General features: G+C 42.3%; 1 protein-coding gene across 1 annotated transcript in view; it reads right to left on the bottom strand.

Annotated features, from left to right (window-relative positions):
- PPARG (peroxisome proliferator activated receptor gamma) overlaps positions 1 to 17991 on the bottom strand; it is a 60400-nt gene extending 42409 nt beyond the window's left edge. Inside the window, exon 1 of the mRNA XM_074550140.1 lies at positions 17853 to 17991. The gene's annotated coding sequence lies outside the window, so the exon portion shown is untranslated. The remainder of the gene's footprint in view (positions 1 to 17852) is intronic.
- Positions 17992 to 22436: the final 4445 nt, after the last annotated feature.

The raw sequence follows: 22436 nt of genomic DNA, 5'->3' as shown, positions 1-22436 counted from the left end.
GACTAACTTCCTGAGAAGTGCTGTTTTGAATAACTATGTGTAAGTATATTTCTTTAATCTAAATGCATGTGCCATTCTCACACACAAACTACAAATCACACACTGCAATTTTGCCCACAGACTCTGGGATATTTGATAACTGGACTGGTTTATTTTTAAATCAGCAATTTATCTTCAATTGGGCCAGAATACCAACAGTTAACTTTGCAATAAATGATTACTGTCCTAACCCTATTTTTCTTTTTAGAAGATTCCTTTTCTAGGCAAGCAAGTTTGGTGTGAGGAACCAAAAGTGATTTCTGTGACTTTCTGTAACCCCTGGAGCAGGCGTGTGAACAGCCAAACATGTGGCTCTGATGTGGACTGAGGGTGAGCTCCTGGCACTTTTTACTGCTCTCAGTTTTCTTTAGCTGCCAAACCAAGCTCAGTAGTTACAAATTTCTCTGTTGGTTGATCTCTTTAGTGATCCAGCTGTAATTAAAAAGAATTATGTTAAAATACTGTTGAGAATATCACCAAGAAGCAGGAAGGGACGCTGGATCCCCCCCAGTGAGGGGGAGTGTGACAGAGCACTGTTGGATGTCGGGGTGAGGCTGTGCTGGTGCAGAGCTGCCCCTGGAGCTGTGGGATCAGCTGCAGTCCCTGAGGTCACAAGGGGTCTCCAGTGCTCCCCACACCCTTCCTGCCCCTGCTGACAAAGTGAGAACATCTGCTTTAGACCTTACCCCTGCTCTCTGGGCAAACTGAGCAGGGATTCTGCAGCAGCTCTGCTGACTCCTCACCAGCAGTGACTGGTGTAGAGGGACATGACCAGCATGGAAATAAGCACACCCATGATCTAACTCCATTCCACCCACCCAAACTGCCTTGTGAATGTAGAGCCTGGTAGATCTCTCACCTTCCCTTTCTGCTGTCAATACAGCAAATCACAAATTACGCTAAACAGTGAGTATTTGTGGGGCAGACAGGTGTTCACTGAGCTCCAAGCAGTGCTGGGCTCGTGGCACACCTTCCCAAAGCAGGGGATGGGCTGCTGAAACCTCTGTGGCGTGGTGTGCAGAACTAAAATAACCAGAAATTGGTCTAATTCTGATTTCTGAACTGCTTCTGATGTAATCTGCTACTGGGCTTGGTTCACTTCAGAACTATGGATTATTTTTACAGCTTTCTCTGCATATGGCCACTGAGTCAGACGAGATAGTTTGCGGACAAACATTGGCTCCTTTGAACCTGGCTGTAAAATTTCCACCCGTGCACTCAATTTACCTTTTGCAGGGCAGCAATGGCAGCATCTGTTTGGAACAGGAGTGCTGGGCCTCCTGCTCAATACCTGACCAGAACAACCCAAAATCTCCATCCAGAGCATGCAGGTACCACAGAGCTCACCCTTCCTCGGCCAGCCTGGGGGAATCACTGCTCCAAAATCTGACACTGGGGGAAAAGTGCAAATTATTGATCCTGCCATCACATTAACACACGGAGTGAGCAATAAAAAGCTTCCTCCTGAGATCTCCATCTCAATGGAAGCAGAGTAAGTTGCCAATCCCGCTGTGTTTGTCAGCTCCCCTGGATTATCAATGGGCCACGTGCTGTGAATCACATCTTGGATCCTGCCAGTTGTGTCTTGCTTTTACTATTTGTTCTGGGATGTAAAAACCACTATTGTAAGCAGTTCAAAAATACATGCTGGAAAATTGTTAATGCCCTAGTCATACAATGTCATTTTGAAGCTCCCTGGGAATTTAGATTTGCACAGCTTATTAGGATATGACCTTTCCCTTGATTTTTTTTATTTTAAGATCAAGTTAAGATGAAATTTCCCCAGTGGGAGTTGCTGTGTTTCCTTCACAGATAAGGAAAATAGCAATGGCAGTTCTGCATAGAGACAAATTCATACACTCCTGCAGCATGGACAGCCCCGTGGGCTTGACAGACATCCAGTGCATTCCTAGGGGCTGAGAGGGAGTTAAACAAAAAAAAAAAATCCAGTATTTTAACAAAGGTATTTCCCTAAATCTTTCACCTTTTTTTTTTTAAAATTTTTTTTTCAGTCTCATCTGTGAGGAGTTTTAAGGCCTGTGAGCTTGCATGCAGAGCACCAGGGCAGCACTGGCTTTGTGGAACACATTCCTATTCCTGTGTGGAATATCTGCCTCTACAGCACTGCTTTTTCCTCTTCACAGTACAGATTCTGGCTCAGAAATCCACACACTTCCCTGGGATTTCGTGAACCTGTTCTAAAAGCAGGAGGCTGTAAAATTAATTCTCCATATTTATGCTATGGGCTGATTACCGGCTACCAGTCACAGTGGTTACTTACTTATTATATATTGTGTATAATAAACATTCTTAATAGTTTAAGACAGGGGTACTCCAACACTTCTTAATCTTTCTGCCTCTATGTCAATGAAACCAACAAAGACAATTAGTTAAATAACTAGAAGTTGAATGATGTTGCTTGTATTTTAAAATTTTCAAATGCTCAAGATGGTAAAAACCAAAAACTGTTAATAAGTTCTTATTTAGGAGAGAATAACTTTCTTCCTAAAATTAAAACCCATTGGCCAATAAAGAGACAACCAAAAAGAAGTGTCAACACAAAAGAAGTACATGTTTTGCTTTCTGGATATTCAGGGTGAAAGCTTTACGCATTGAACCTTTGCTAGGCAAACAACATTTTTTTTGTCAGCTATATGGATGCCAAAAGAAGAAAAGGAAGCGATGAGGAAATAAAGTGAATTACATTTTGTTACTTTTACTATTTTTGTTACTATTACTTGTAAGACTGGCTGCCTTAATAGGTTGGGGTGGGCATAAAACATTGGTGCAAGGACGGCCCAGTAGAAAGGGAGGGTCAGGAGGTCACGGCAATGCCAAAACCAACAAAAGCCCACAAAGACTCAAAGGAGCCTCAAACCAGCCCGCCACCTTTACGAGTTTCCGTGTCTGGAGTGCTCAGGAGGAGCTCTCTGCACTGCCCTGGCCCAGCTGGGAGCAGGGGGATCTCCCCAGCAGGGAATTTGCATTTCCAGCAGCAGCCCTTCCTCCTCGCAGGGCTGATGTCGGATCTCAGGATCTCAGTCCTGAGGTGCTGAGCCACCGAGACCACCTTGGGGGGCTCGGGAGTCCTGGAATGTTCCAGAAGTGTCTGGTGGCTGCACTTTGGTCCTACACAGGAGACGACAAGGATGAGGGCTTCACCGGGGTGAATGGTGAAGGGATTGGTTAATTAGAGGGTGAGACACAGGGTTTAGGATTTATGTACAGGGGGGTTTAGAGAAGTAAGATGGAGGAATTGGGGCGTGTCCTGTCCTTCTTCTTCTTCCTCTTCTCCTCCATCTTCTGTGGTGATGGTGGCACTTTGGGATTGGTCATTACTGAAAGTGCACCGAGTAATAAGAATAAATGGTATTGGGGAAAAATGATAAATATTGTACACGTAACAATGGGTATAAAGATAGGTGGCTGCCCCGGAGGGCAGACAGTGTGCTCATGGCTGGCTGCTGAGCAGAGCTCTGTTCGGCTGAAAGAACATCTTTTAGATAAACAATTAATAAACATAAAAACCGAAAGAAGAACTGAAGCCTCTTCTCATCCTTTGATACGCGGCTGCCCCAAGGCCACCTCGGGCCTTTCCAGGCCCCTCAAACAGCCGAGATAAACCGGACAGGCTGACACTGCTGCGGGTTCGCTGCTCCCACAGCAGGGAGCTGACAGCCTTGCCATGGTGTCAGGCTCTAGGCAGGGCTTAATCTGCAACTGATCCCGGCCTAATCTGCCTCTCCTGGGCAAGTCCAAAGTCATTATCTGCATCAGCAGCCCAGGAGCTCTGTGACACTCGTGTGTCCAACAAGAGAGCAAACAAATGCCCGCCGATAGCATTCAGTGCCTATCGCCGCCAGCCCTGGGGTCACACAGCCCGGCTCTGCTGCCAACCAACCCAGCACCACTCCAAAAAATAATAATAATAATAATAATAATAATTAACAATACTACAGCAGGAAAAAGGGCCAGCTGAACAGCCCGTGTTACAGGAAGGAATCTCCTGGATAACATCATTCCTGCTCCAGCAGTGTTTGAGCAGTGACTCAACAGACTGGGGTATCTTTTTTACGGCGGTGACACAGGGCTGGTGCAGATGCACAGTGCAGGCACTAAAAGTTTATTTACAGAGGGCAGGACTGAACATTTCATGTGAGCACATTCAGGCCATGATAAAGAGCTTTGTCTCCCATTAGTAATTTAAAGGATTGTGATTTGCTACTCCCAACACACCTATAATTGAATTCCTCAGTCATAAAATCACTGGTGCCAAACAAGTCCTGATATCTTTTATCAAGCCTCTTTTTTCTTGTCATTTGTTAACATATTTCTTATGGAGCTTTTCTTCTTTTTATAGATACATTTGCTTTAGTTATAAATTAACCCTGGAATTTACTCTCCCAGAGGCCACAAACTGCTTTTTTATTCTCTTGGAAAAGTTTCAGGCTCTATGAATTGATGATTTGACACAATTTTTGAATAGCAGCTCGTGGTTCAGATACCGAGGAAGGAAATTCAAAAGATGGACAAAGTAGTTGAGGCTGAAGTGGAAATGTTTAGATGCCTTTCTGGGCCTTCTGCTCTGGAAGCCATGATTGATTTAGCAAAAGGGAAATGTTTCCCTGTGGGAATTCTGGTGCTCCCAGTTCCCTGTAGGGAAATACTCAGGTCCAACCTCATTCTGAAATGAGGAACGTGTAGGAAGTCCCGGATTTCAGTGGCTCCAGAAGCTGCCAGCACATCCCAAAGGTATGCAGAATACTTCAGATTTTGGAATGCATCCTAAAACACCAATATTTGTTTAACAGATTGATTCATATAATTCCCATTAAAAAATAATGTTTCAGTTGACAATGTCATTGTAAAGAAAATAAGCTTAAAATATTCACTCCTATTGTGTCTTTGTTGGGCTCTTTCTCATCATCCTGAGGGCTTTGGAAACTCTTGGGTTTTTTCAGCCAGAACTGGCTAAAAATGTAGAGGAGGTTGAACAAAAAGGGCTGATATCATTGTTGGTGTCACCGCTGGAAGAGCAACAATTTGAGTTCAACTAGTAAAAAAAAAAAAAAAAAAAAATTAAACTAAGAATTCCGAAATGAAGAATTCCAAAAATCCAAATGAAGAATAAAAAAGAAATGCCCATAGGAAACAAATGGAATTGGTTTTACTGCTGAAAGGACTCTTCGGATAAGGGCAGAGCCACGTTTTTTAACAGCCACAATAATTCTCAGATTATTCCTTTTATTTCTTCTTCTGTGTTACTCTTAGTCCTATTACAAACCATGAAGTTGGAAAATTTTGATTTGACATTAACACACCACATATTATTAAACACCACAGCTTCCCTGTGCCAAGGCTTCCCCACTTTCCCAATTATGAATTTCCCTCTAATACCCAACCAGAATCCCCTTCTTTCAGTTTAGTGGGTAAAAAATGACAAGTTTTGTTTTTAAAAAATTCCTTTAAAAATTCCTCTTTAATTAAGAATAAAAGAGCTTGGGGAGTGTTGGGGTGTTTTCCCTATAGAAATAAATGCTTTTCCTATAGAAATAAATGCTTTCCCCATCTCTAGCTTCCCATTGAAGACAATGGGAAAGCCTTACAAAGAGAAACAGATTCCTCCTCCCAGTCAATTATTTGAAGCTAAAATATTAAAATTTTCTCCTAAAGTTGTGCTTTGAGTCTCTGAATTGCCCAATTTTTATTATGAATTAAATGTCTAATTATTTTGAAAAATCTTACAGCTTATTTTGCATTTCTTCCTGAATGCTTCACCTGTTTCATTACCCATACAAGGTTCTTGACATTTCTTTTTAAGTCTCAACAAAACATGATAATTTCAGCTCCTTTAATTGAATCAGTGATCACAGAGCTGAAAGAATTTACCACTTAAAATATTTATCAACTTTCAAGGTAAAAATGAAATTTCAAACAGCGCCGACACTGTCAAATATTTCAGCTCTCAAATTTTCAGGTGTTAAAATACACATTCATCTTTTAGATTTTACACTTCTGCGTGAAATGCTTTCTATTTAATGACCACCAAATTAAAGTTCCATGGTTTATTTGGTGACACAGTTTGGCCCTGCTGCCCTTTGCAATGCCAGTGAGGGCAGGGGATGGTGAGCAGAGCAGGAATTAAAGCCAGGCCTAACCCCCTGCTCTCACACCTTGTGCACACATTTCCGAGCTTTGTTTGCCCTCTGCGCTTTCACTGGAGCCAGCAGGAATTTTCAGAGCAAACAGTTTGTAATATATTCTTTACAGGTGAGTTACAATGTTGTCTCTGGCTCTTGGAACAGACAGTAGGATAATAAAAAACTCAAATTATTTTTTCAGAGCTGTGACTGTATCCTATACGAGTACTGCACTAAGATCTGCTCAGGACAGATGAATAAAGAGAATAAATTTTTGTATTTACTTAAGCTAAACATAAAAATGGATATCTGGGGTGTTAATATAAAACCAAAATTTTCCAACTTCAATGGTTTATAATAAGACTGAGTAACACAAAAGGAGAAATAAAAGGAATAATCTGGCAAATATTGTGGCTGTTAAAAAGTGGGTCTCTGCCCTTATCCAAAGAGTTCTTTCAGCATCAGAACCAATTCCATTTGTTGCCTATGGGTATTTTTTTTGGAATTCTTCATTTGGATTTTTTAATTCAGATTTTTTTACAAGTTTAGCTCAAATTATTGCTCTTTATTCACACCACAAACTCCTGCAACTTGTTTCATCAGGGGTGAGAAAAAAATTGGAGTAATTTAAAAAATTCTGGGCTTTATCTCTTTTATTTATTTACATGGCAGCCAAATAAACAGGCAACAAAGACTAAAATGACCTCCAGAGATTTTTCTTTTCGTGAAACTCCAACCTCTACTTTACTAAACATACAAATGATGTCTTGGGTGCCACAAGCTCTTTTAGAAAGATCTCCACATTACAAATCACTCCTCTTTTAGAGCTAAAAATCTAGGAGTAGAATTTTAAGCAGAGATCATCTTGCTCTGAGGGCAGGAAGAAACTGAACAAGAAATGCTGACAGCTCTGGGAGATGTTTCAGCAGATTCCATGTCCACAAACTGAGGAATTTCACCAGGGCTCCCACTCTGGCCATGCTATCAACCTGGGTGGAAATTGTGAATGGCCTTTTGCAAATGGTCCATGGGCTCTGCTGGCTCCTAAATTATTTCAGGGCAGTGATTGAGTGGCTCTTAATTAGCTGGGCTAGAATTGGAGCAGGGACAGGTCTAGGATGCATCCATTGGACCTTCCCTCCTGCAGCTGTGCCCAAATTCAGCACTCTCTGATTTACTGGTGGCTCCAAGGCTTTGGTGAGACTGGGGAACATCATTGCTTTGGGGTTTTGTTGGGTTTAACTCCAATTTTACTCAACTGTGAAGCAGCTTTTCTCCTACCCGTGCTGCCAGTTCTGCTGTGGGGGGTTCTCCCCTCTCTGGAGCTTCAGCCCCAGTGTGAACATGAACAGGGCTCTCCTGAATCCCACCAGGATGGTTTTCTCTTGTCCATCACTTTACTGAGCACTAACAAAGGCACTGACCTCTTTATCCCAAATTTGCAGTTCATTTCAGTGAAATATCCGTGCAGAAACCCCTGTACAGATGGAAAACCCTAAAACACAAGTTCCATTCTTGATAATGATCAAATTCCTGTAGTTGCCATCCAACAGAAGCATTTACCCATCCATCTTCATGTCTCATAAAAACACAGGAGATATTTTGCTGCTTCAAGACTCCACAATGTAAGAATGGCAATACTGCAGTGAATTGGAAAGCAGTTTTAAGTCTTCATATTTCTAATGATTCATATTTCTAAATATTAATCTCATCTCCTACTCTGGAAATAGTGAATTACATACTGGCACCCCAAAATCACCCCCAGCTTCCAGGATAACACACATTCTCCATGGATGTAGAGGAAAATTCCCTTTTCACCAGATTTGCTGCTCAGCACCAAAGGAAATAAGGGAATTTGTTCTGAAGAATGGCTTTTAGAAGATGAAGGGAGGAAAATCGTGTGGGTTCTGTCAGTATCTCTTCCCACTGCCACCCTCCCTTTTGCAGCATATTTCCAATTTCTTTTTCTCTGATTTAATTTCAGGAATTCTTACTCAGAGGATGTTTTCCTCTGTTTAAATGACACCCTGGAAGTAGACAGCAGTGCTATTTAGCACTTAGCCTACATTGTCTTTATTTCATTTATTTCATTTCCATATTCATAGCTAAATGAGTGCTCTATCACTCTGGCTGTTTTGAACTCCAGAGAATCCCTTTATTTCACAGAGTCACTGCCAGGTATAATTACTACATTCATCAGCCTTTCCTGGAGTAATTGTCAGGAAAGTGGCAGCCATGCCTGCATCAATTCCTTCTTCCTCCTTGCTTTTTCCTGCTTGCCTTCCAGGACAATGAAAGGCTCTCTCTACTTTCTCTTCCTTTGTTCACCTCAACCCTTTTCCTCCCTTTATTCCTCTCTTCAAAACTTTGGGGAGGAAAGGGAGAGATGGTCCTGATGTTTTCACACTTAGCAGTTTGTTGTGGGTTTGGTTTTTTTTTTAAATATAAAAAAAATGTTAAATTTTTTTTTAGAAATTCAAATGAAAACTCTGCCATTCTGTGGAGATGCCCAGTCCAGCTCTTTCACCAAGAGTCACCCTCGTGTCTAAGGGTCAAGCTGGAGCAGAAACTCCAAATTGCCACATGGTTTGTGTGCTGTGCCTTCCTGTTCCTGGGGAGGAGACAGGAATCTGCGGGCCAGCCTGCGTCAGAGGCACGCTCAGCACACACAACTGGGGCTACGGACGAGTTATTGTTGTTCTGAACTCACCTCGAGCGCGGCAACGCTCCCTGCCTGCCCTGCTGTCCCCAGGGACAGGAAAGCTGTCACTTGTTGTTAGCAGATCACACAGTTCCTGTTCTCTGAGGAGTCGTAAGTAAGGCTAGATTTGAAAAACAGAGCAAACTTGGGCAGAAAAAGAACAATGAGCAAGGATGCCAAAATACAGTGAAAGACCACGTTATGGCATTGTCAGCATATCTGAAACCAAGAAAAGCTGAAAATCTCATAAGAGACCAGAGAGAAGAATTCAAAATCAAGAAGGTTCCAACAATAAACTTTAGGCTTTGAGAAAGAAATTCAAACATCTCTAGTTTTTTAAAGAATTTTCCCATTTTTTAATACTTTTCATTGGCAAAAAAAAAAGGGCTAAACAAATACAGAAACCCAGCAGGCATAACTAATCTGCCCACTGCCTTCCTTTGAAATTTCCTTTAATTAATTAATCAATTAACTTCCTTTCCTGATATTCACTGTGGACAGCTTCTTCCCATTTTCCCAAGTCCCTGTTCTGCTGGGCCTCCAGAGTCCCACACTGGCCTTCGATCCCTGCCCTAATCCACCACTGCAATTAATCTAATCACGCTGCACACCAGTAGCCTCCATTAAGATTAAAGATAATCTTGCTATTTCACAAGATTAAAAAAGCCAGAGCCAATCTTAACATCACACATTACTCCACCTATTCTGCATGAATTCTGTTTTCTGAATATTAGAAAAGAGGAGGGCACTGGTGATATTGTTGTCTTGTAAAAACAGAATTGAGAATATACAGAGGCGTTCTCTGGGCTTTTGTCTGATCTCTCACCTACTCGAAATTGGCACCAAAATGAAGAATGGCAAGAAGTGCACATGACTTCCACATCCTCGGTGTTACATCATGAGGGATGAAACAGCAGATTGTGTACAGCTCACAGTGTACAGCACAGCTGCAACTCTTCCCTTGCATAAAAAATGCCCTTCTCAACAAAACTGTGACTCATGAAAAAATTGACAGATACCAATGGAAACAGTGATAGGCTCATTTCATAATGGGACCTGCTGCTGTGGACTCTGACATTCCCCTGCTAAGTGGGTTTTTTATATAAATGAAGCATGTGGATCTTTAATATTCTATTTTTGGATTATGATTTTCATTGCCAACATTTTTTCAAGAAGATGTCTACAAGAAAATATCTCTGCTGTAGGAAAAGTGGGCTCTTGGTGCTGAAGGGTTTCCCAGTACTTCAAGCACTGTCAAGAATTCCTGCCCACGCCAGCTGTGCTGTAATCACTGATTTCTTAATAAATCAGTAATCCTGATCTAAGAAAATAATTCCTCAAATGTCATTACCTGTGTCAGAATGCAGCTTGCATAACCTGATGCGTTACCCTGTCTGAAAACCTGGAGCAGTGCAAGGATTCCAAGTGTGGGTTTTATCCAAGGGCTTGGATCCCTGCTAAAAACCTGACACTAAAGCAGATTTTGGGCACATAAATATCCTGCTGGATTGGCCACAGGAGGGTCAGGGAACAAAATCTGGGCAGTGCCCAAAGGAAGCCGTGCAAGGAACCCTCCTGAGTTTCCTGTTCATCATGGCCTAATGTTCTGTGTCACAAAAACAATCCACCAGCTTGAGACAACTGGCGAGCTCACATCACAAATAATGCTCCAAAAGCTGGCAAAGCAGGGCTGGAATTTGCTTCCAGTAGCATTAATTAAATATAGTAATAATACTAATAACAGCAACAACAATAACCCAAAGAAGCAAGGTAGGAACGACTAATTGAGCTTCCATCAGATTAAAAAAAATTATTTTGCCTTACTAATGAAAAATACATTGAAGTTGTTGGTAAAAACCCCGAGCCTTTCAATAGAATTCTTGAATATTTGCTTTTTTTCCTATTTTAAATTCAAGACCTGAAACTTTTGCAGCACCAATTTGGAGAATTGTTTTCTGTACTCAAATGAACAACTCCTATTTAGATGAGATCTTTACTAAAGAATCCACTCCAGGCCAATTCAGCAATTCTGGCAATAGCTGTAATGTAAATGCAAAAACATCCAAATGCAGGAAAATAAACCTTTTAAATGGTGCTTGTTTCATTCAGAGAGCTGATTTAATGTGAAATCCTTTTGTTTTAAATAAGGCTTAAAGTTTCCTCTTGTTTATCCTCTCAAACCAGCTTCAGCAACAGCTGGAAATTCTGAAAGTGAAAGCACATTTGCAGAACTTTTGTTTCCACATTCTCTAATCCTGTTCTAGGAAAAAATTTAAAAGTCTACACCTCCATATGAGTACCCCCAAATATGCATCCATTTATAAAATTCAATTTATATTGCCAATACCGTGGGATCTTTAAAAGAAATAAAACGCTTGCCTGTTTTTCTTAGTATTCCCAATAATTTCAAACCTCAAACACGTTACCATGCCCTGATGTACAAACAAGGCATGCCAGAAATGCAGTTTAAGTGCAAATGTTGGCATCTGGGAGTGACAACAGGGAAGAAAAACAGTGAAAGCCTTGCAGGACTTCAGTGACTCCATGAAATAAATCCATCCCCTGTCACTGGTTAACTCCAGAGGGACTGGAGCATTCATCATTAATTCATTAATTTGTTTTAGACATAATAACTGCTAGAAAGCAAATAAATATTATATTTTTTTCCTAATCCTGAAGGGAATGAGACCCTCTGCTGCAGGCTATTCAAAATTTCTCCCTGAATAAGTTTAGGGAATACAGATAAACTCTGAGTAAATAAAGCAACCTTTTGCCCTCATGTACTTCTGTACTTGCTTATCTATAGATTTCTTTGGGTGTAACTGAAAATAAAATTTGGGTTTCTTGGTTTTTTTTTTACATTCATAGGTAGGATTCAAAATCAATCTAGCAACGTACCACATAATAACATGCTTCCATGAAGCTTAAAAACTGAGATTCAGCATAAAATGCTGTAGCTGAAATACTGAAATACCACTGTAGGGAACAGCAACTCCAAGGAAAACACATTCGAGATGGAAGGATAAACTCTCAGTTTTATTTACTGTAGACATAAAAAGTCAGGACCTAAACCTATCATGAGGAAATATGTACATTATGAAAGGCAGTAAATAGAAGTGGCTGCATTTTTCCACAAGCCCCCATATTAGATAGCACCACAAAGCACCAGGTCCAGGTAGTAAAACCTGTTTTTCTGACCACCCCTTCTAGAAGATCTTGGTGTGAGTGTTAAAGCCTGTAATTAACATTTTTCTTTCCATAGTTCCTTTTTTTGGTGGAACAATCTGAGTCTTTTGGTAGGCTGACATCTCTCTCACAGCGCCATGGGTGAGCTCACAGCAATATTCAATCCTCCCCCAGCGCAGGGAGTGAAAATGTTCCTGTTTGTACACAGATGGCACCTGAGTTCAAAGCCTCTCAAACTTCAGAGCTGCTGCTGCACGGCCACAAATACTAACAGCAGTTACACAACCTCTCAGTTCAATAAATCTAAACAAACACACAAGTACTATGGACTCCTCATGCAATATTATAACATAAAAAATCCCATTTTATGCAACGCGCTGTAATCATGTATTGTGTAAAAAGTTTAAGACGAGATCATAATTCTGGGCAGGACTGCTCTGTGCAAATATGAAATTCTCTGCAGAGTAAATGCTGAAACTCAGAGGGAAACACGAGATGAAAGAAGAAAATTTCCACTGCTCTGCTTTATCCTATTCCATACAGCTGAAAGTAGTATGACTGATGCAAATCACATATTTCGGATTTTATACACACAGGTGAGTTAGAGAAGTTGGAGGTCTAGAAAAGATTCTAGGATTCTGGCAAAAGGGATTCTAAAATATGTCCCAATCTCATCTGTAAATGCTGAAACTCAGAGGGAAACACGAGATGCAAGAAGAAAACTTCCACTGCTCTGCCTTATCCTATAAATATTCCATACAGCTGAAAGTATGACTGATGCAAATCACATATTTTGGATTTTATACACACAGGTGAGTTAGAGAAGTTGGAGGTCTACAAAATATTCTAGGATTCTGGCAAAAGGGGATCTAAAAAATGTCCCAATCTGATCTGTGATAAAGAGGAAAGACACCAATCCCCATGGAGCCCATGAAATTCCGGCAGCCCGTAAAGCAGCACGAAGGAGAGGATTTTACAATGGCACAATAAGAGCTGTGAGAAGACCAAAAGTAGAATCCATGCCTAATTGGAAGTCTGGAATAAACTAACACCAACTGCAACGTCTGCACCAAAATGCTGGCGTTTCATTTGCAGCTGAAATACGTTAAGCAATTGATCACGTAAAAGGCAGATGAACTTACTCCTCCTGTTACACTGGCATTTCTCACAAGTTTTAAAGCAAAATATGTAGGACTTGAGCTATAATACATACTCATGGTTATTTAATTTCAGGCATTTAGTCTCACAGGGCAAGCAGTAATTCCTTTAGAGCCGGAGCCTCAATTTTGAGCACGCTAAACCCACAGCCACGCAGGAATCCAGCAGTAATTGCAAGGGAGCAAACTGTACAGAGCACTGAACTTTTATCACTGCAAACCTGATCCTTCTGAGACAGCACATCCACCACTGACCTCAAGGAAGCTGGGATTTGGATCCAGTTTTTAGATTCTATGCATCTCCCACGAAACCAAGAAGTTCCTTCGCTGGCGTGGAGTGCTCTGTGTATTTTCTGTTGGGATATTACCTAATATTTATTATCCTGTGTTATCAGAAATTACACAGAGCCTTTCAGCAGTGCTGAGATTAGCAGGAAGCCATTCCTACCACAGGGTTAATCCCTTCCCTACACACACACATCCCCTGTAAGCATGTCCAGAACCCCTCAGGGATGTTCACCCCACGCAGGGCCGGACGTACACCCCCAGAGCTGCGGCACTTTGTGTTTTGTAAACTGCTAATTATCAACCAGCAGAGTAGACTTTGGGATTCAGAGACTTGGATTCATAGACTTTGTCCTGAATGTGCAGCCTGCATGGCATGGAGGAGATCTGCTTAGTCATGAGGAAAGGGGGTGGCTTATGCAAGTCCACAGAGCATCTCCTGCTAGTCCATTCCAGAAATTCACAGCCCGGCTCTGGAGCTGCTCCTCCTCCTCCCCTGTCCAAGGGGGATATTCCCCTGTCTCCAGGGAAAGCTTAGAAACTGCCAGGCAAAGAAAAGAGGATGCTGCTTAAAAGTTGAGATGTTTTTTTGCTGCAAATTTAGAGATTTATTACACAAACCCCTAACTTTTTCTGTTATAATGCTGATTAGAATCTATTACCATTATCAGCATCATTTACTCTTGCAAGCATAAATGGACACACTAAAATTTTAAATTTCATTTTTTGCCTCAGTCTCACTCCTGTATTGTTTCTCCATTGCAAATGGGGAGTTCTTTGCATTCTCACATCCCAGATCACACTGTATTGAGGACAGGGGCAATTATTCAATTATTTCATTTGAGCAAGAAGATGGCCCCAGTCTTGACTAGGCTGCTCGGTACTACTGCAACACAGGTAATTAAAAATATCTATATAGTTCATGTATCACGAATTTTAATTGGGGAATGATGTCATTGTTTAGTTCAGTTCTATAGAGTGGTTTATGAGAGGGCAAACAGGCCAAATAATATAATGGAAGGTGTGGGTGGAGTGGGAGAAAAATGTGAACATCATCAAATTGACTTCAGTTCTGCGAAAGTTTCCGGATGGGAAGACTGCAGAATAGGCCTTGCTTCAATTTTTTTTTTTTCCCCCTCTAAATTTACAGAGCAAAACTCCACGACAGATTTATTATAATTTGCCCTGCAGTGTGAGCAGAGCTGACAACCCTGCAGCAGGAGGAAGAGGGAAGCGCATGCTGCAGCAGAAGAGCTGATGCTGAAGTAGAAACTTAATGTTTCCTATGGTTGCCACATTTATTTTCTCCTTCCTATTTCCTTATACCTGCAAGACCTGGGAGTATCCCAAGCCCACTCACCACAGGGCTGAGTACCAGGGTGATAATTTGCTTAGCACCAGCATTTTCTGCATTGTCCCTGGCACCTGAGAGCAGCACCACTGGAAAAAGGTGGACTACCCTACATTTAAAACAAAGCACAACTGGAAAAACTCCCTGAGCTCTTCTCTTTGTGGAAAATAAAAAGTGGAAGGGGGAAGAGACAAAAGAAATAGAAAAGGTTTATAATTTAATGAAGGAATCAATTGATGTTTCCTATTCCTAAGAATCCAAAGACAAATCTTACGGCTTTTCCATTTTTCAAGCTGCCTTGGAAAAGCCTCCACAGGGAAAAAGACAGGGGTGAGGAGGAGACTTTTCCCCAAGTAAATGGAGTCCTTTAAATTGTAAATTACCTCCTTTAACTTGTCCTGTTATTGGGAACCCCCAAGTTCTGTCTGAGGCGTGAGGAGTAGAACTGAGTGCATCAATGTTCTCTTGCTTTGGATTGTTTCTAACTCTTCCTCTTGTTAGTTCACACCAAGTGACCTGACACACAAAGAACATGTGGCACAAAGTCCCTGAAAACCAGATCCTGCTGTTAAAAACTAGACACCATTATGGAAATACAGAGTGAAATAATCAGCACTCATCACCTAATACCATGCTGGATTTAACAAACCTGTTAGTGATTAAAAAATGAAACCAGCAGCAATAACTAATGGAAAGTGTTGTGTCCATGACTTCAAAAGCCTCATGGAGAATTTGTAATTGTGGGATGATTCCTCTTGAGTAACTGCACTGCAAACTTTTACTGCTTGGCAGAGAAGGACATGGGAACAATCCTTGTGAAAAAGCTTGTAAAAGGAACTCAGATTCTCAATATCAAACACACACAGTTAGTGATTCACAATTCGCCTAGGAAAGATCTTCAACTCCACTCTGAGCAGATTACATTTAAAAAAACCTGAAGAGGGCCTCACCAATCAAGGTGAAAAAAAGCATTAATTTCACTTTTCATTGTTTGATCTGGCTTTGTACAAGACAAAGTTTTCATTCCACTTTTAAATTTTTCTTGTTTTTACAACAAAATCGTTTTCAAAATTCATTTTATTAGCCATTGCTATAAGGAGGAAATTACACTAAAAGTGATTGAAACAGTGCCTAAATTTATTTTATTGACTTAGAAATGGACTTATGGTTATTTAAAAAAGTCCACAAAAGAGTCAGATTCAGAAGCACTGTTGATAAGGAGTGCATTTATCAGTCCCACAAGGAAGGTTAAAAGGCACAGCTTCGATATCCTTCAATTAAATTCTAATATTTCACTGCCTTCATTTCAGATTCGTTACATGGAACACAAATTTATATCAGGAAAAATATTAGTTGTATATTCTGTGTTATAATGGATGTTTCATTGAATGTTGATGTTAAATACATTGTATTATCCAGGAATTTGGCATTTCTAAGGAACACAGACCATCTTAAGGCTGTTTGGAAGAACAGAATCTCTGAACCACTACAAGTTAGTGAGATATTTTACAAAACTGATGCCTAAAACCATTCAAATTTAAAAGCTGTCTGTGTAAAAATGCCTTTATATTATATTTCTGATTGGTTATCATTCAAAGTCAGTGCCAACTATTTTTTTCAGCTCTCTCTCCCCTTGACAAGCCCATGCTTATATTGTGCCACATGCCTTAACACACTGCTAGCAGTGATTTCTTGTAATCTCATAATTAAATCTCTGAGCAATTTTTGCAGCAATTTTTTTTTTGTGACAGCCAAAGTGAATAATGATGTCAAACACATCACTTGATGCACCCAATTCTGATATTAACGAGAGCACACCACGTGAAACTTCTTTTCACAGGAGAGCACTCAGTATCATATGCCACAATTGCTTGGTGTACGCTGGGAATTTTTGGTTAACTAGTAACAAATCATAGTAACCTTTTAAAAGGTAAATTACTTATTAAATGATAGGCTTATTCCCACTAGAAAATAGATATTTTTAAATGGAACATTGTAACAATGTTCTACAGCAAAAGCTTGTTCAGAGATGGGATAGCCAATCACAAATATAAATCCAAACCCCTGGTTATTTCAAGGAGAATTAAAACTGATTTAAAGGAACCTAAATTCCACAGGACATCCAGAAATTGATAATTCCCTGAGCTTTTGATGACAATAAATACCAGCCTTACATCACCGATATTAATAACGCATCCCTGTTAAGTCAGCATAGTATTGTCGTGTGTACACAGGGCCACAAAGTTACAACACCACAGGAACTTGCACTCTCTAGCTGCAGAATCCCCTGGGGAGAAATGACACCAGGAAGATTACAAAACGCTCCTGCGAACCTGAGGCATGCCATCAAGACACAATATATTTCAACATAGCATCTCGGTTGTTGCAGGCTGTGAGAGGCTCCCCGACTTTCTGCGATTGGGAAATTGAAGGAAAGGATAAAAAAAAAAAAAAAAAAAAGAGGAACGAGCTGTTCATTCATTACGGGAGCAGCCAGGTGAGCCCAGCAGTGCCCTGGCGGTGCTTCCCCCACGGGCGGCAGGGATGGAGGGCGCGCAGCGGATCCATCCATCCATCCCTCCATCCCTCCATCCATCCATGCATCCTCCTGCCCATCACCGCCTCACCTCAGCGGGGCGGCCCCGAGCATTCCCCGCTGCCGCCGTGCCGGACCCGCTGCTGCAGCACCATGGACACAGCGCCCGGGCTGCCCCGGCCGCAGCGCCGGGAGCGCACCTGGAGCGCGGCCGGGGCGCTCCGGGCACCGCATCCCGCCGGGGCTCCGCCAGCGAGCGCTCCGCTCTGCCCGCTCCAAGGGGCCCGGCCCGCCCGGCCGGCACACCGAGCATCCATCCCCGGCGGCCCCGGGCTCCGCGTCCTGCCCGCCCCGAGCCCCCGCAGCCCCGCAGCCCCGGCGGCCCTGCCCTCACAGCCCGCGGTGCCCTCACGGCCCGCGGCTCCCTCAGCCCCGCGCTGCCCGCGCCGCCCCTCACCTCGGGGCCGGTCCCCGCAGCCGCACGGCGCTGGCGCTGTCAGTTCTCAGCGGGAGCAGCCGTTCCCTTCCAGCGGGATAAACTCCCCCGCTCGGCCCGGCCTCCCGGGCAGGGCCCGCCTCCCCCCGGCGCCGCCTCCGCCGGCCCACGGCGAGCGGGGCTGGCAGCGAGCGGGGCCGGGCCGGGAACGGGCCGGGCTGGGCACGGGAACGCGGACAGGGATGGGGATGGGGACCGGGGGATGGCGAAGCAGAGCGGGACGGGACAGGCAGCGGGCAGTGAGGATGATGATGAGAAGGAGGCGGCTCCTTCCTCGCTGTCCCCTCGGGCCGTCCTGCACCCGGCCCGGCCCGGCCCGCACAGCGCTATCGGCCGCGTGGAGCCGAGGGCAGAGCGCGGCCCCGCAGCGCAGCTGGAGTTTGATCTCTGCTCCCTGTAATCTCCCGTAACTGAAAATTCACTTTTTCCGCCTGCCGGCTGCTTTCTCTTTTGCCTTGCCATGCTGCAGCCGGCTCCGCTCCGCGCTGCGCGGTTTGCTTTGGCCGGCTCGCCTCACGTCAGGCTGTGTCCTGCTGTGACAGGAGTAAAGGCTTTTCTGACAAGGTTCTTAGCAGTAACGGAGGTAAAGCAAATTCTTTTAACTTTTTTTTTTCTTCTTTTTTTTTTTTTTTTTTTTTTTTTTTTTTTTTTTTTTTGCTTGAGATTATCTGTGGGCGCTCTTCCCCCCTGCCAGGAATGCAGAGCCGAGCTATGGTATAGGCTGTGCTCGGTACCTCTCTCCAGAGGCAGCAAGCCCCGACAAGCCTGTCACCTCCTCTATCTCAGCCTCTGAGGCTTTGAAAAAGAAGTCAGATGTGGAAAAAAAGGCATAAGATCAACAGGCTTTAAGAGAGTCATCCTGGAACTCGAGGTGCCCCGGGATACAACAGTTTATCTTGAAAAACTCCTGATCCCTTGGACATCACTGCAAGGTTGAGAGGATCCCAAATTTGCCTCATTATGTCTCTTAGTCATCAAGAGTTTTGAAAGAGAGCCCACATTTGCTTTATTATTTGTATACTGAAGGCAATTTATAGATTAGGGTTGAACACGTCAAAATACCTGGACTACCTACAGATACTAACTTTGCCTCCAGCCTTTTGTTTATGAGAACAATCTCTCTGTCTGCAGAGGCTTGAAGCCTTGTGTTAATTTTTATGAGAATTATCTGTCTATTTGTATAGGCTTGAGGTGTTACCTCTGCCTTGACAGATCAAGGATTTTTTTTTTTCAATTCCTGCTTTTTCCCTTTCATCTGAAATTTTTTTAGCCTTGGAAATGTGGAAATATTTTTTTAAGTGGTTCTTTTTTATTGTTTGGGTTGGGTATTTGAAAAATTATTTTAACATACTGCAGTAATAACCTATTCCAGTAATACCCTGGCTCAGAATTAGAAGCCAGGTCCTGAAAACAAGTAAAACAAACCCTCAGAATTACCATGGATGAACAAAGAAGCAAATGTGGGTAAAACAATCTTAACAAAGGGGTTTTAAATGCCTCAGTTATTAATATTTCTACCACTTTACAGCAATAGCAGAGGTGGAGTTTCAATAGAAAGTTAAAAGGAGAAGGATCTAAGCTGGACCCTCACAGAATTCTGATTTATCCCTGGTGAGAGCAGAACTGCTGCTCTGCTGCTGGAGAATTCCCCATTTAGTTTAAGTGTCTGAAAAAAGGGGATTCCTCCCCAAAATCGAGGTTTTAACCTGCAAACTCTTTCCAACCCCCTGCAACTGGAAGCATTCCAAAAATTGGCAGGTATTGATAACATCCAGTGGGGACTGGGCAGCCCTGCTTTGAGCCCAGGCTTTTAATAACGGCAGAAATACAAAGCACAGTTTGGATTTTAATTAAATGGCACGGGTGAGACCGATATCTCTGTCAGTCCAGAGAAATCAGCCAAACACAGCTTTCACAGAAATATTGCAAATACACTCTCAGTTTGTTTCTGTGCTAAGCGTTGCTTTCTTTAGCAAGTTCATCTTTTGAACAGAACTCATTAAATATAAAGCAAAACCAGAGTGATAACTTATGTAAAAATTACTTAGATTTTGTAAATATGCATTTTAGCAGGTTGAGATAGGAAAGGAAAAGATTACTTACTTTGATTTCCTGCTTAACACGGATTTTTAGGTAGGATTTGATATCCTATTAAATGTTTCTTTTGGACAGCTAAGAATGAAGAGATGAAGAGCCCATACATTTTCTCTGGTAATTAAAAGCATGCCTTACTTATTATTTGAATTAATCTCTTTATTTCTTTTTTTTTTCCTTAACAAAGAGTGTGTTTTTTGTAGAAAAACTTAGTAATTTCTCTACTGGCAAAGAAATAAAACAGGCTACAAATGCATTATCTGTTCTGTAATCAAGTTGCTTTATACAGTACTGAAATGGTCATAATAAAGACATTTATCAGTTTCTGGTAAGTTTTTGTTTGCATTGTTTGGCTGTGCAGTTTCTGATGATCCAGACTTTCTCCCCTGCTTATCTGAGAGGATTCCTGAGTTTGGCTGGGAGCTCTGGGAGTTATGAAACAAGAATGAAATGTCAGGCTCAGGCCTTGCTGAACCATGGGCAGCTCTCCTCTAAGTTCAAAGACAAGCAGAAAAGACTCTCTCAGCATCAGTTCTGGTTTTAAAATTAGAAGATAATTTGCCTTCACACAAGATCAATTATACTCTGTGTTTTTTTTATTGGGTATAAAAGCATTAGCTAATTCTTTTCATGTGAAAGAATTGCATTTTAAACTCACTTTAATCAGCCCGTTTTTCAGGGTGAGTCTTTTTGAAGCATTTATTGCATCTGAAAAAAAATATTATTTCTGCTTGCAGTTATTACTGACTGGCTGTACATGATGTGTTTCAATTATTCAGAAAATTTGAAGTAGATTAAATTGAATCATGTGGCAAAAATAGTTCTCACTGAGATGAGAAACTGAAATGAGGACTTTGTGGAATCTCCAGATGGATCAGGGTGTTAGCAATGACAAAATAACCTCCCCTGAGTGGTTTCATTTCTCTTTTCCATCTTGGTGAAGGAATTTCTGTGCAACAATTCCTAAGGAATTCCAGGTAGGCATTTATGGTTAGAAAAACTAATTTATTGGAGGTGATGCTGTGATTTTGACAATTTTTTTGAACACGCTGGCAACCTCGCAAGGATTTCTACCCCTTCCCATCTCTGCAAAGACACAAATTCCATCTTTTACTGACTTTTTATGCTTCCCCTGGGCTTGTGCTCAGTCTCTGGGTGCATTACTCAAGTTTCAAACCGCCCCTCACGCAGTGTGTCCCATCCTGGTGCTCTGGGATGCAGTGGAGAAGGAGCCAAACTTTGAACATCTAGAGGGCAATCTCCTGCTCTGAGAGTGCAGCCAGAAATCTGACAGCCTCAGCAGCAAGCCCTGATTGTGCAAAATGCAATGCTTTAAAGGAATGGAGTTTCAATAACTTAAAAATGTCCTGTATTGCTGCCTTTTTTTAAAAGCTACCCCGTGTTCTGTCTCTTGGGTAATGCAATATTTTAATTCGTATATCTGGCGTCCTTTTATTGATAAAAAGCATATCTTATTTGCCTCAGCATATCTCATTCTGGCAGTTTTTGGTCTGGGAAGGGATTGTTTTGAAAAGGCAAGTCATAATATCACAGCACGCTGCTATCTGCGGCTTGCACACTCTTTTCTTGCAGGGAATTCCGAGTTTCGGCTGCTATCAGTGGCATTTCACACAGATCCACTGCATGAGCTCGGTGTAAGGTGAATTCCTTGGGCAGGGGAGAGAGCTGGGTGAGTCCCTGCTGGGATCCTGCAGGAGGGAGAGCGGCAGGCACGGTGCAGATTTTGCACAGATAACTGCAGAGCGGGTCAAAACAAGAACCCCTTCGAAAGGAGCCTCCTCTGCCTGAACTTCCAGGCCTGGATAAAAAAGAGAGCAAAATCCAACCCATGCCTGCTTTAAATGCACTCAAGCCAAGATCACACCAGCCTGCCTACCTAATTTTAGGGAGGTTTTCTTGTCTGATTTGAATGGTTTTCTTCCTCACCTTCAGTCTCCCCCCAGCTCTTCTCTGATTTCTTCTTGGAGGGAATAACTTTCTCCCTAGGACTGCCTGGCTCTTCTCTAGTGGGATATGATATTGCTGTTCCAGTCCCTTTCTGATTGAATGGGCCCAAACTGCACATCACAGACAGCTGGCAGGCAAAAGGAAATACAGGAATAAGGAGCTCAGGCACAAACTGATGTGTCAGATGTGTTAATCCATCCCAAATTCGTTTCTGAAGGAATCCTTTTAAAGCAACCAAAAGGTGGTTTTGAGCCTCATTTAAAACCAGTTTATTCTTGGCTGATTGAGCTGAGACAGATTTATGAATGTAAGTTAACTTCAGAAATCCAGATTTCTACAATTATACATGCTTAGGCGTCTGAAATGAGGAGCTGATGCAACCAGGGCTCAGGGTTGTGCTAATCTGAGATGGGAAGGAGGTGGCTGGCTTGTGGTTAAAGCATGGGACTGAGCTGCTGAGAGGTCCTGCTTCTATTCCTGGTC

Source organism: Zonotrichia albicollis, chromosome 12, assembly GCF_047830755.1.
Source record: "Zonotrichia albicollis isolate bZonAlb1 chromosome 12, bZonAlb1.hap1, whole genome shotgun sequence".
Classification (NCBI taxonomy): domain Eukaryota; kingdom Metazoa; phylum Chordata; class Aves; order Passeriformes; family Passerellidae; genus Zonotrichia; species Zonotrichia albicollis.
The sequence above is the reverse complement of the archived record's forward strand: the minus strand, read 5'-3'. Positions and strand labels throughout refer to the sequence as shown.